Source organism: Rattus norvegicus, chromosome 2 (assembly GCF_021556685.1).
Source record: "Rattus norvegicus strain SHRSP/BbbUtx chromosome 2, alternate assembly SHRSP_T2T, whole genome shotgun sequence".
In the NCBI taxonomy this organism is placed as follows: Eukaryota; Metazoa; Chordata; class Mammalia; order Rodentia; family Muridae; genus Rattus; species Rattus norvegicus.
Window position 1 is genome coordinate 184,168,681 of NC_141535.1, and position 11,480 is coordinate 184,180,160.

At 48.1% G+C, this 11,480-nt stretch overlaps 1 long non-coding RNA gene across 1 annotated transcript; it reads left to right on the forward strand.

Moving 5' to 3' along the window:
* Positions 1-2,361, forward strand: LOC102556390 (uncharacterized). Its single transcript, XR_015676482.1, has 3 exons — positions 1-236; positions 1,978-2,090; positions 2,215-2,361. It is a non-coding gene; the product is annotated as an uncharacterized LOC102556390 (long non-coding RNA).
* The last annotated feature ends 9,119 nt before the right edge of the window (positions 2,362-11,480 follow it).

The window sequence follows — 11,480 nt, forward strand, 5'->3', positions numbered from 1 at the left end:
TGCTGTTCTAGTTTCCTTCCTGTTGCTGAGCAAGCAGCATCGGGGAGGGAAGGGATTACATGGCTCACGCTTCAGGTCACAGTCCATCACTGAGGGATGTCAGGGAGTATGGAGCAGAAACCATGGAAGAAGGCTACTTGCTTTCCTCACTCCTGTGTCCTAGCATCTAGACCCAACTGTCCTTCCCATCCATCCCCAGTCTGTACAGTCCGGCTCAGCACTCTAGTATCTCTAGGGTAAGGCAGACTCACTCTCTCTCTCTCTCTCTCTCTCTCTCTCTCTCTCTCTCTCTCTCTCTCTCTCTCTCTCGTTTGTGTGGTGTATTTATGGTGTGTGTGTGTGTGTGTGCCTCTGCCTCCGCCTGCCTCCTGAGTGCTGGAATTAAAAGCACGCACTACCATACCCAACCAGGGAGATCCTTTTTCTCTGAGGAGGCTCTTAGCTGGGTTTTGTTCTGAGTTTGATTTTTAAATTTTTTTAAAATAGATTTATTTATTTATTTATTTATTTATTTATATTTATTTATTTATTTATGTGAGTACACTGTTGCCATCTTCAGACACACCAGAAGAGGGCACCAGATCCCTGTTGCAGATGGTTGTGAGCCACCATGTGGTTGCTGGGATTTGAACTCAGGACCTCTGTTAGAGCAGTCAATGCTCTTAGCCACTGAGCCATCTCTCCAGCCCTGATTTTTAAGTTTTTAAATTACATTTGTTTAGAGAGAGAGAGAGAGAGAGAGAGAGAGAGAGAGAGAGAGAGAGAGAGAGAGAGAACTCAAAGTGCCACTTCTGCAAATGTCAAGAACAACTTTCAGAAGTCAGTTCTCCCCATGTGATGCTCGGGCTTGGTACCTATACCCACTGGATCTTCTCACAGACCCTGGGTCTGCCTTTGAGACAGGCCTCTCACACCCTAGGGCAGCCATCAACTCACTGTGTAGTCCAGGGTGACCTTGAACTTTGTTCTGATCCTGCCTTCATTCACTTCCTGGGTGCTCAGGTTAAAGGCTACACCACCACCCATTTTGGTTGACTGGGTTTCAATGACCCCTAATTCTTGCTTGGAAGTCATGAGTGGAGGTGGTCAGTTTTAAAGGGAGCGTGCGAGGGTGTGGGGAGGCAGTTTAGTCTGTAAAGTGTTCGCCATGCAAACATAAGGAACAGAGTTAGAATCCCAGCTCCCAGGTAAAAAGCCAGGCATATAAGTGATTGGGGAAGACAACTGATGTTGCCCTCTGGCCTCAGGTACATATGTACACATGTGCACATGCATCCACATACATGTATATAACCACACAAAAAGGGGGAGGGAGAAAAGAAGGGAAGGAGGGCTATCTTGCCGAGAAGCAGTGGTAGGTACCATTAACAAGTAGGCACCATTGCAGGCATGAAGGATGAGAGGAAATTTGATCCAAAGCATCATCAAGTTCAGGGCTTTACATGCAGTGTTTTGTGCTCTGTAGATGCTGGAGCTCTGGATCCCTTCGTAAGGTGAGGGACAGAGCTCCGTATACAGACCTCCCTGCCTTGCAGATTTGCCTTTACAACGTGAGGACCTTGTACACTTAGCTTTTAGTCGGTGATCAAGCATCCTTAGTTTTTATTGTCTTTCTCTGGTGTATTGATTACCTCCAGCCACATCCTTTATGAAACCTGATACATTTCTCAAACCTGATTTATTTCTCTCCACTACCATCCCCTTTCCCAGGCACCCCGCCCCCCAGTCCTAGTGAATGTTGTAACAATCAAAGTAAAGTGGTTGACATTCAACAGTTCTGTTTCCCTTGCTATGGGACCCTGGCTGCTGGTGAATCTACCAGTGGTCCTGCTTTAAAATCTGCCCAGCACTCAGGGTGTGTGTGTGTGTGTGTATCCGATTGTTTTGGGGTGTTTTGCCTGCATGTATGCTGTGCACCACATGCATGCCTATTTAGGCCAAAAGAGGGCATAGGATTCTGTGGAACTGGAATTACAGGTGGTTGTGAGTCCCCATGTGGCAGTTGAGCTGTCCTGGAAAGGGCCCAACCGGAACAACCAGGCGCCAAAGGTTCAGCTCATGTGGAGTTGGCTCCTGGGCAAGTCCATAAGGTAGGTTCTGAAAGGATACCTCAGCCTCTACTGCAGAACCTTTAAAAGAAGAGGAATTCCTCCATAAGACATTTTCTTGCCCTGATTAGCTTAATATGGTCTCGTATTTTGACTTCCTGTTCAGAGTTGCCAGCTGAAGAGAAAAACCACAAAATGGTTTGCCCTGAAGCCTTTTCTGATGTGTGGTCAAGAGTGCGCTGCAGCCTTTCTCCGCCCCTACTACCCTCCCCATCCCCTGAATAAACTCTATTCTATACTAAGAAAAACAAAAGAGTGCACTGTGAATGTTGTTTTGTTTTGAAACTGGACTTTGTCTTCATTCACTAGATTGAATTCCTTGAGGGAAGTGTGGGCCAAGACTTTGCATCACAAATATGGGTCCTGGTAGTTGGTAAATGATCACAGAAATGAATAGTAAATGAAGGGGAGAAATCAACCCCTCAGCTGTGTTTAAGAAGCAAGCCTTGAGGCTGGAGAGATGGTTAAGAGCACTTGCAGTTGCTGGGAACCCAGGCTCAGTTCCCAGGACCAACATGACTGCTCAGAGCTGTCTACCTTCCAAGGAGTTACAGACTTCCAGGAGATGGGTGCCCTCTTCTGGCCTCCGAAGGTATCAGGCACACACATGGCAGACATACACAGGCATGCTGTTAGCATACAGCTGATCCCACCGGCTTCCCTTCAGGGATCTACAGCTGCTTCAACACCTGCTGTGACCAGGTGCACCAGGTGCACCAGGTGTGTGTGGCCATAAAAGGGCCCCAGTACTCCAAGATCTCTGTCTCTGTTCTGTCTCTCTGTTCCCGGCATTCTCTTCTTCTTCCTGTTCTCAGCTCTCACCCGGCCTCTCTCCCTCTCCCCGACTTTTTCTCTGTCCCCATGGCTCTTCTCCCGTCTGCTTGTCTACATGTCCACTCAAACCCCTTCCCCAGGTCCTCACTCCTCTTCCCTTCCCCAGTAAACCCCTTTTACACCAGATCTGTTGCATGGCATAATTTCTCCCAGGGTGCACCTTAGCTTGGCCCGCCAAAAGTACCTTTTGCTACATTATATTTCATAACCTGTGCAGAGCACTCATATACGAAAAATTAGGATAAATCTTGTTTTTTCTTTTTCTAAGGGGAGGAGGAGAAAGCATCTGGGTGCTGGGTGAGGCAGCACTGCCAAAAAGTAAAGTCCTGAATTTTGAAATTATCCAAGAAGCTTTCTACTTCAGAAATCTGAAAATAGGGAACTGGAGAGCTGGCTCAGGAATTTAAAAACACCTGTTGGTCTTGCAGATCTTCTGGATTCAGTTCCCAGCAACCACATGATGGCTCAGAGCCATCTGTAACGCCAGTTTCAGAGGACCTGACACAAAAACGGATAATTAAGAGAAAAGAAAAGAAAAATATCTGAAGCTGGGCCTGGTGGCACACGCCTTTAATCCCAGCACTTGGGAGGCAGGGGCAAGCAGATCTCTGAGTTCAAGGCCAGCCTGGTCTACATAATGAATTTCAGAACATTCTCGGCTATACAGAGAAACATTGTTTAGAAAAAAATTTAAAAAGGAGGAAAGAAAGAAATCTGAAAATACGTGTTATTTCCCACTCCTGATACCTCCCCTGCTAAATCTCCGGACTTTGTTCTAGAACGGACTTCTCCTGATTTTATAGCGATGCTCACAAGAGGGCAGTAGAAACCAGAGCATCAAGACTGGGTGACCTGGTTTCTAGCTGCTGCCCTGGTTCCACCCTGAGAACTCAATCAAACCACGCCCCCTCAGGCCGCGTGTGCTCGAGGGAAGAGAGTACTCAAGACTTTGCATCACAAGTGTGATCAGTCCTGGCTCTTGGTAAATGACTGATCACAGAGATGAATAATAAAGAAAAGGGGAAAATCAACCTCGCAATAAATGATTCTTACTGCAAGTCTGAGTAAGAACTACAGCCATTTTGGTGGGTGAGACCCTTGGCCCGGAAGTTTCTTTAGGTCACTAGATGGCAAAGCTGGGCCAACTGGATCCACTTAGCAGCTGTCGCCTTCTTCCTAAATATCAGATACCATCTGAACAGTAATTCCAGAAGCCCTAACTTTGTAAGCCTAAAAGTAAAATAGATTAGTGGAAATTATCAGGAAGCTTCCTCGTCTCCCATTCCAAGCGTCTGTTCTCAATGCTAAGTGTTCTTTGCGGTGACTCCTTGTCCTAGTCAGTTTTACATCAGCTTGACGCTAAGCCATCTGGGAAGAGGAACCTCAGAGAGCCTGTAGGCACCTCTGTGGTGCGTTTTCTAGACTGATGATTGGTGTCGGAGGGCCCAGCTCCCTGTGGATGGTGCTACCTCTGGGGTGGTCCTGGATTGAAGAAAGCAGGCTGAGTGAGCCCGTGAGCATCGAGCCAGTAAATAGCATTCCTCCATGGCCTCTGTTTCAAAGTCTCTGCCTTGAGCTGTGTGATTGGGATGTGGAAGCCAAATAGCCCCTTTCCTCCCCAAGCCAGAGTATTTTGTTATTTGTTTTGTTTTTTTTAAGGTTTATTTTATTTATATGAGCTTTTTTTCAGACACACCAGAAGAGGGCATCAGATCCCATTACAGATGGCTGTGAGCAACCACGTGATGCTGGGAATTGAACTCAGGACCTCTGGAAGAGCAGTCAGTGCTCTTAACCGCTGAGCCATCTCTCCAGCCCCTAGTTGGGTTTTCTAACAAGATTTAATCTTAAAGTTTTCGGCTTAAGGGTCAAAAGAGGAGTAGATGGCTCCAGAAAGCCACCTACATAGGCCATGTGTAGCCTTCTCCATACACCTTGTCTAACCCTTCATGTTAACCCCTCCCATTACCCAACTGCAAATCCACACAAACCTGAACTAAGTTCAGCCCTCCATTCTGACGCCACATGGCTTCCCTTCGGTACTTAGGAACAACCCAGTCATTCCTCCCTTCAAGAAACCTTGGAAGTCTCTAGAATCTTCACTTTCCCTTACATCTAACCTCCATTCAAATCACAGTTGGCCTCTTCCTCTCCTAACTGCCTGGGCTTCATCTGTGTTTGTGCCACTGCATAAGGCTTACAACTGCCCACCTAGCCATCCATCTGTAAAGCGAGTTGGAGCCATGCCAGGTATCAGACACTGCTGAGGGTCCGACCATGGAGTACTAAGCAGGCTCAGTAAGGGCAGCCATCACTGCAAATCCCAGGTTTATGCCACAGACAGTGGGAGAGGAACAGCTGTGAGAAGTACCATGAAGGAAATGCAGAAGACAGTATGGTGAAAAGTACTGAGACACCTTTGGTTTTGAACATTTATATAAGTGTTTGCCTGTATGTATGTATATGTATGTATGTATATGTATGTATATGTATGTATGTATGTTGACCCATGTGTGGTACACTCCCCTAGGCCCATAGAGAGTGACATTATTAGGAGGTGTGGCCTTGTTGGAGTAGGTGTGACTTTATTGAAGGAAGCGTGTCACTGAGGTGTTGCTCCCTCTTCCTGCTGCCTTCGGATCTAGATGTAGAACTCTCAACTACCTCTCCAGGAGCACGTCTGCATTTGTATCACCATGCTTCCCACCATGATGATAATGGGCTGAACCTCTGAGCTGTAAGCCAGCCCCAGTTAAATGTTCTCCTTTATAAGTTTCTGGGGTTCTAGAGTCTACAGCAACTGAAACCTGAAGACACCATGTATACAGTGCCTAAAGAGGCCAGGAGGGGGCAGCAGATTCCACGGAACTCGAGTTACAGGGGCTTATGAACCACTTTGTGGGTGCTGGAAACAGAACTTGAATCCTCTGAAGATCAAGACCTCTTGAGCACTGAGCCATCTCTCTCCAGCATCCCTGTTTGGATCAAGACTGATCTCATACAGTCCAAGTCGGCCTCAAACTCAGCATGTGTTTGGAGAGGATCTTGAGCTCCCAATTCTCATGCTTTTATTCCCAGGGGATAAGGATCTTTAATTATTTAAATTATCTGAGGGAGACTACTTTAGTTGGGTCTCAAAGAAAAACCCCTCCAAGACTGGTCAGCAGCAATCTACAGCACTGTTGCTGCCTAGAGACTCAAATTCTAATCTTCTCGCACATCTGCAGAGTTCTGACCACAGAGATGTCTGTGAGATCTAGCCAGGGCAGAAACCCAGTTGGGCTCATGTAGCTTCCCGGGGGAGAAAGATCAGTACTGACAGTCCCGTCACGGTCCTTCCCTTCTGCCTCTGAAGTCCCAGGAAATGCCAACGATGCTGATCCTGAACCTGCCCCCTCCAGACAGCCGTGTGAGAAAAGCGAGCCTTGTGGGCTGAAGCTGCTCTCCCCTCACCACCAGGGCATCCTGGATCACCAGACGTGGGAGAAAAGGGGGCAGAGCCCCGAGCTCCCCAAGCAGGTGCATGGGCCTGTTTGAGGATCAGAAAAAGATGAGGATGGCAGCTACAGAGTAAGGGGAAAGTAGAGGTCTATAAGGTAGAGGGGGGAAGTTCCCAGAGGAGCCATCTGGGCTTAAGTTTGTGAGACACTAATGAGTCCTTAGGTGGGGCTAGAAAGATGGCTCAGTGACTAAACGCATTTGTTGCTCTTCTGGAGGACCCAAGTTCAGTTCTCAGTACCCATGTCAGGTGACTCAGAGCTGCTTGTGAGTCCAGGGGATGTAACACCTCTGGCCTCTTCAAGTAGCTGCCTGCACACACACACACACACACACACACACACACACACACACACACACCTATACATAACTTAAAACCATTTTTTAAAGAGAGCATGTTCGATAAGGGTTCTTAAGATTCCCCTTGGATTGGGGATATGGCTCAGTGGCAAAATAACTGCCTAGTGTGCTCAAGGCCATGGGTTTGATCCACAGCACCAAAGAGAAAAAGATGGCTGCCCGAGCTCCTCTCCCAGACCCTCCAGCTCTTACCAGGACAGTGAGTCAGAGAACGTGGAGGGCTTTGGGAGATGCAAACCCCACAGCTGCTCCCCACTGCCTTCGCCCCCTGACCTGGTCTCTGCTACATTCCTGGTGGGTCACATGGCCCTGTGGACAGAAATGTAGGCACACACTAATAGCACAGAGCCTTCTTGTAACCACAGGTGAGCAGCTGAGGCTGGTGTAGTGAAACACCAGGGAAGGCCAAACTGGACCTGTTGTCATCGTCCCCAAAACACTGAATCCTGCTGCTGCCAGAATTACTGAGTAAAACAACCCCCTTTCATGGAAGCCATTGTAAACAGACATTTTAGCAACACAACTAAGCCTTCTCAGTGGGTATGCTACGGGCCGAGTATACTGTACACTGTGGCCACGAGAGGACAGTGAGACACAGTGGTGGCCTGTGTCTCCCCACAGGTCCTTTCTAGTCTTCGTCCCCTTTACTTTCTATCTCATAGATGACAGTCTGCAAAGGCTGTGTATCATTTCAAATGTTTGCTAGCTCTCCGTCTCAAATGTAAAAATCTAGCCTTTGCCTACTAACCAGGGCTTTTTGTGGTTTGTCTTCTGTCTGCTACCTCTTCCCTCTGCTCCCTTCCCTACCAAGATGCCACCAAGGCCTGGGATCCTCTGACCTCTTCCTCTCTGCTACTTCAGAAGTCTAGCTTTTATCCTGGTCCTTGTTATTTCATATGTTCTTAGGATGCCTGCTTGACTCCAAGCATTGGACATTTGGGTCCAAGTCAGAAAGAAAAGCAAGTGTAACACCAGCCACATCTGCTGTGCCAGCCCCACTCAAAAACCTCCCACTATCCTGTTACATATAGTCTACCAGTACATGGGCTGATCCCAAGGGAGGCTTGAAAATTATGGAATGTCGTTTGTATGGTTGGCCTAAATGCCCTATGATCAAATACTGAGGCTAACTACTGCCCTCAACAAATCTGCAGTTGCTAGCAGGAAGGTTTATAATTTGTGGTGGTATACACTTGTAATCCTAATACTCAGGGGGCTGAGATGGGAAGAGCAGGACTTTGAGGTCAACTTTGCCAGCATAGCAAGTTTGAGACCAGCCTAGGTTACATGAGAGAGACCCTATCTCAAAAAAAAAAAAGTTACAGGTCAGTTGTGGTAGTCCACACGTTTAATTCCAGTACTCAGGTGGCAGAGGAAAGCTGATTTTTGAGTTCGAGGCCAGCCTGGTCTACAGGGCGAGTTCCACAATGGCCAGGACTACCCCGACAAACCCTGACTCACACAAACAATAAAAGGTGGCAGGAGGAAAGCAGGTGTTAAACAGCAGAATGGAAGAACTGGTACTTTGTTTCCCTGCTCCCAAGTCTGCCTGGAAAGCCTTTCTTGCCAATTCCATGTCAGAGCCCCCATTGCCCCACCAAACTTGGAGCCCTTTCTCCTGTAATGTACATCTATCTACCTCTGTCACGCAGAGGTCATGCCTTTACAGTTGCTGATGTACTGAACTGTGATGGGGCCTATTCAACTTCATGCCGTTCACTCCGTTCTTTTCCTATCACTGCCGAGGGACAGGCTTGCTTCTCACCTTTCTGGAGTTTGCAAGCTATTTTGCTCAGTCAGTGGTGGTGGTGGTGGTGGTGGTGGCGGTGGTGGTGGTGGTGGTGGTAGCATTTAAGGCCAGCATTCATGAGGCAGAAGTAGAGGACGAGGGTAGAGAAACCCTGTCTCAAAAACAAAACAAACAAAAGGCATGTTCAGGTAAAGTTGTGGGAGGGAAGAATGTCATCTCCCCAGACCATAAACAACCTTATAGCAGGAGACTCTCCTTCCAAGGACCTTGAACACAACCTCAAACAGAAGAGAAGCCCTACTGCCAAGTGTTGAAACCATGCTTTCCTCGGAAATTTGGAAATGTCTTTCAGGTGTATACATTTTAAGAGGCAACCGAGGAGAGGGGACTGGAGGATAACAGGAATAAGAAAATATACACTCCATGCGAGTGGCTAATCTTGGTAGTCAACCTGACTACATCTGAAATCAACTAAAACCCGAGCCTCTGGGCACACCTGTGCGGGGTTTTCTTGATCAGAGGTGGGATGACCCACCCTAAAACTGGGCTACACCTTCTGGTGGCCCACGTCAGAGGGCCTGGGAGAAGGACGCTTTGCTCTTGCCTGCTGCCCCCACTCGCTGCTGAGATCATTTATCTTGTCCCTGAGACATTCCTTTGCTGCTGTTAGAACCTGCTTCTTTATGATTCCCAAGGAGCCCTCCAGGACTCTAGCACTCGAGAGGGGCCGCTGGGACACCCAGTCTTGTGGACTGAACAACCACTGAATTCTTAGCCTTTCTGTCAGGAGAGGGCCACACAGCCTGTAAGCCTCTCCCTTTTATGTATATAGATGAATTCACTCTATCAGTTCTGTTCCTTAGAGAACCCTGACTAACACATGCATGTATACAAATGCCACAGTGAAACCATTTCTTCATATGGCCACTTTAAAAGTCACATAAAACAGGGTGGGTAGAAGCACTGGCTGCTCTTCCAGAGGCCCTGAGTTCAATTCCCAGCATGCATATGATGGCTCACAACGTCTGTAATCCCAGTTCCAAGGGATCTGACGCCCCCTTCTGGTTTATTTGAGCACCAAGGATACATATAATGCACAGACATAGATGCAGGCAAAACACTCATACTCATAAAATATAAGTAACTTTTTAAAATGTATTAAATAAAAAAAAGAACAACAGAGGGGATAAGCATCTCTCCATTGCTATCAGGGACCCTCCCGCCCAAGAATGAGCTGTTAGATACCCCACCAGCCTTAAAGCAGGCATCCAAGCACCTCAAATTCCCCTGCTCCCCAATCCCACCTTCTCACATTCTTCTCACTGGGGACGGCCCAGGAGGTCTAATACAACATTGCACATAAAAAGGCTTCACTGTGTGTATGTTTTCTGATCCAAGCTTTGTTTTAAAGATTTGTTTTTATTATAATTATGTGTGTGGTGGGGGGAGGGGAGTATGTGCACATGAGTGCCCACAGAGGTCAGAGAGGTCAGAGCTGGGTTCTGACTAGGGTTGTGAACTGCCCCATTCAAACTCAAGTCTTTAGGGAAAGCAATGTGTGCTCTTAGCCACTGAGCCATCTCTCTAGCCCTGTGGTGTGTGTGTGTGTGTGTGTGTGTGTGTGTGTGTGTGTGTGTGTGTGAGAGAGAGAGAGAGAGAGAGAGAGAGAGAGAGAGAGAGAGAGAGAGAGAGAGAGGGCGCCACACGCACACATGTGGAGGCCAGGGGGGCAGTCTCGGGTGCTGGTCTTCTGGCACCAAGCACTTTTATTTATTTCATTTCATTTTGATTTTTGAGACAGGGTCTTTCAGTGACCTGGAACTCACCTACTAGGTTAGGCTGGCTTACCAGGAAGCCCAAGAAATCCGCCTGCCTCCACTCCCCCAGTTCCGGGATTACAAGTGTGGTGGAAGTCCACACCGCCACACTTAGGGTTTTTTAAATGTGAGTTTTGAACTCAGCCTCCAGCTTCACTGTCTCCCGGCCCCTGTTCCTGTATTTCCTAAGCAAGGACAGCTCTGTCCGTGCCCGAGGTGCTGAAGTATCATTCTGAAAGCACAGAAATAACTCCTCCAGAGCCAGGTGCAGCAGCAAATGCCCATAATCCCCAGCACCTTCAAAGCCGTGGCTGAGGCAGGAGGATTACGGCGAATTTGAGGTCAGCCTGGGCTACAGAGTGAGACTCTTTCTTGAAACCAACCCAACCTCTGAGGGTTCCAGTTCAGAACTTACACGGTTCTGAGTCTTCCTGTCCCCTGCCCTTTTTACCACTGCAGGTGAGGGCAGCGAGGAGCAAGGGATCCAAATAACACTCAGCCACTGCTCCTGTTGCCATGGCGATGTTGACACGGGAACACAGGAGGGGCCTTTATACAGTGGAGTCAGCTGACTGCAGAGGCCAAAGACCAAGGCAACAAACCTGAAAGATGCCCGGCACGCGTGTGCACACACACACACACACACACACACACACACACACACCTAAACATGCAAAGGGCTTCATGCCCATCTGGACATCCTTCAACCTCTTAGCCAGACATCAAATAGATGACTGCCTTGCTCCTAAAGTCCCCAAGAACAAAGTCCTCTACCTCCCCCAGCCATCTGCCAGGTGTATATTTCACTACGGTCACGGGCCTCTTGAGTGTTCCATGTCTGTCCATCTCTCTTGATGTACTTCCAGCCCGATTTCTGCTTTCCATTTGAGGATACACAGGAGATAGGATGCTGAAGTCTGGACCCACTTGCTTTTATCCCAGCACAGCTAACTACGGCTTGCTCAGTATCCCCCACCTCTGGACGTGGCTGGGGTGGGAAAAGTGTCTGGCACCCATGCCCCTGACCACCTCCAGGAGAAAAGGGGCCGAGTCAGGCACTGCAGGCTGTCAAGCCCAGAGCTCTCCTCCCTTCAAATGAAAATAAGACAGAAG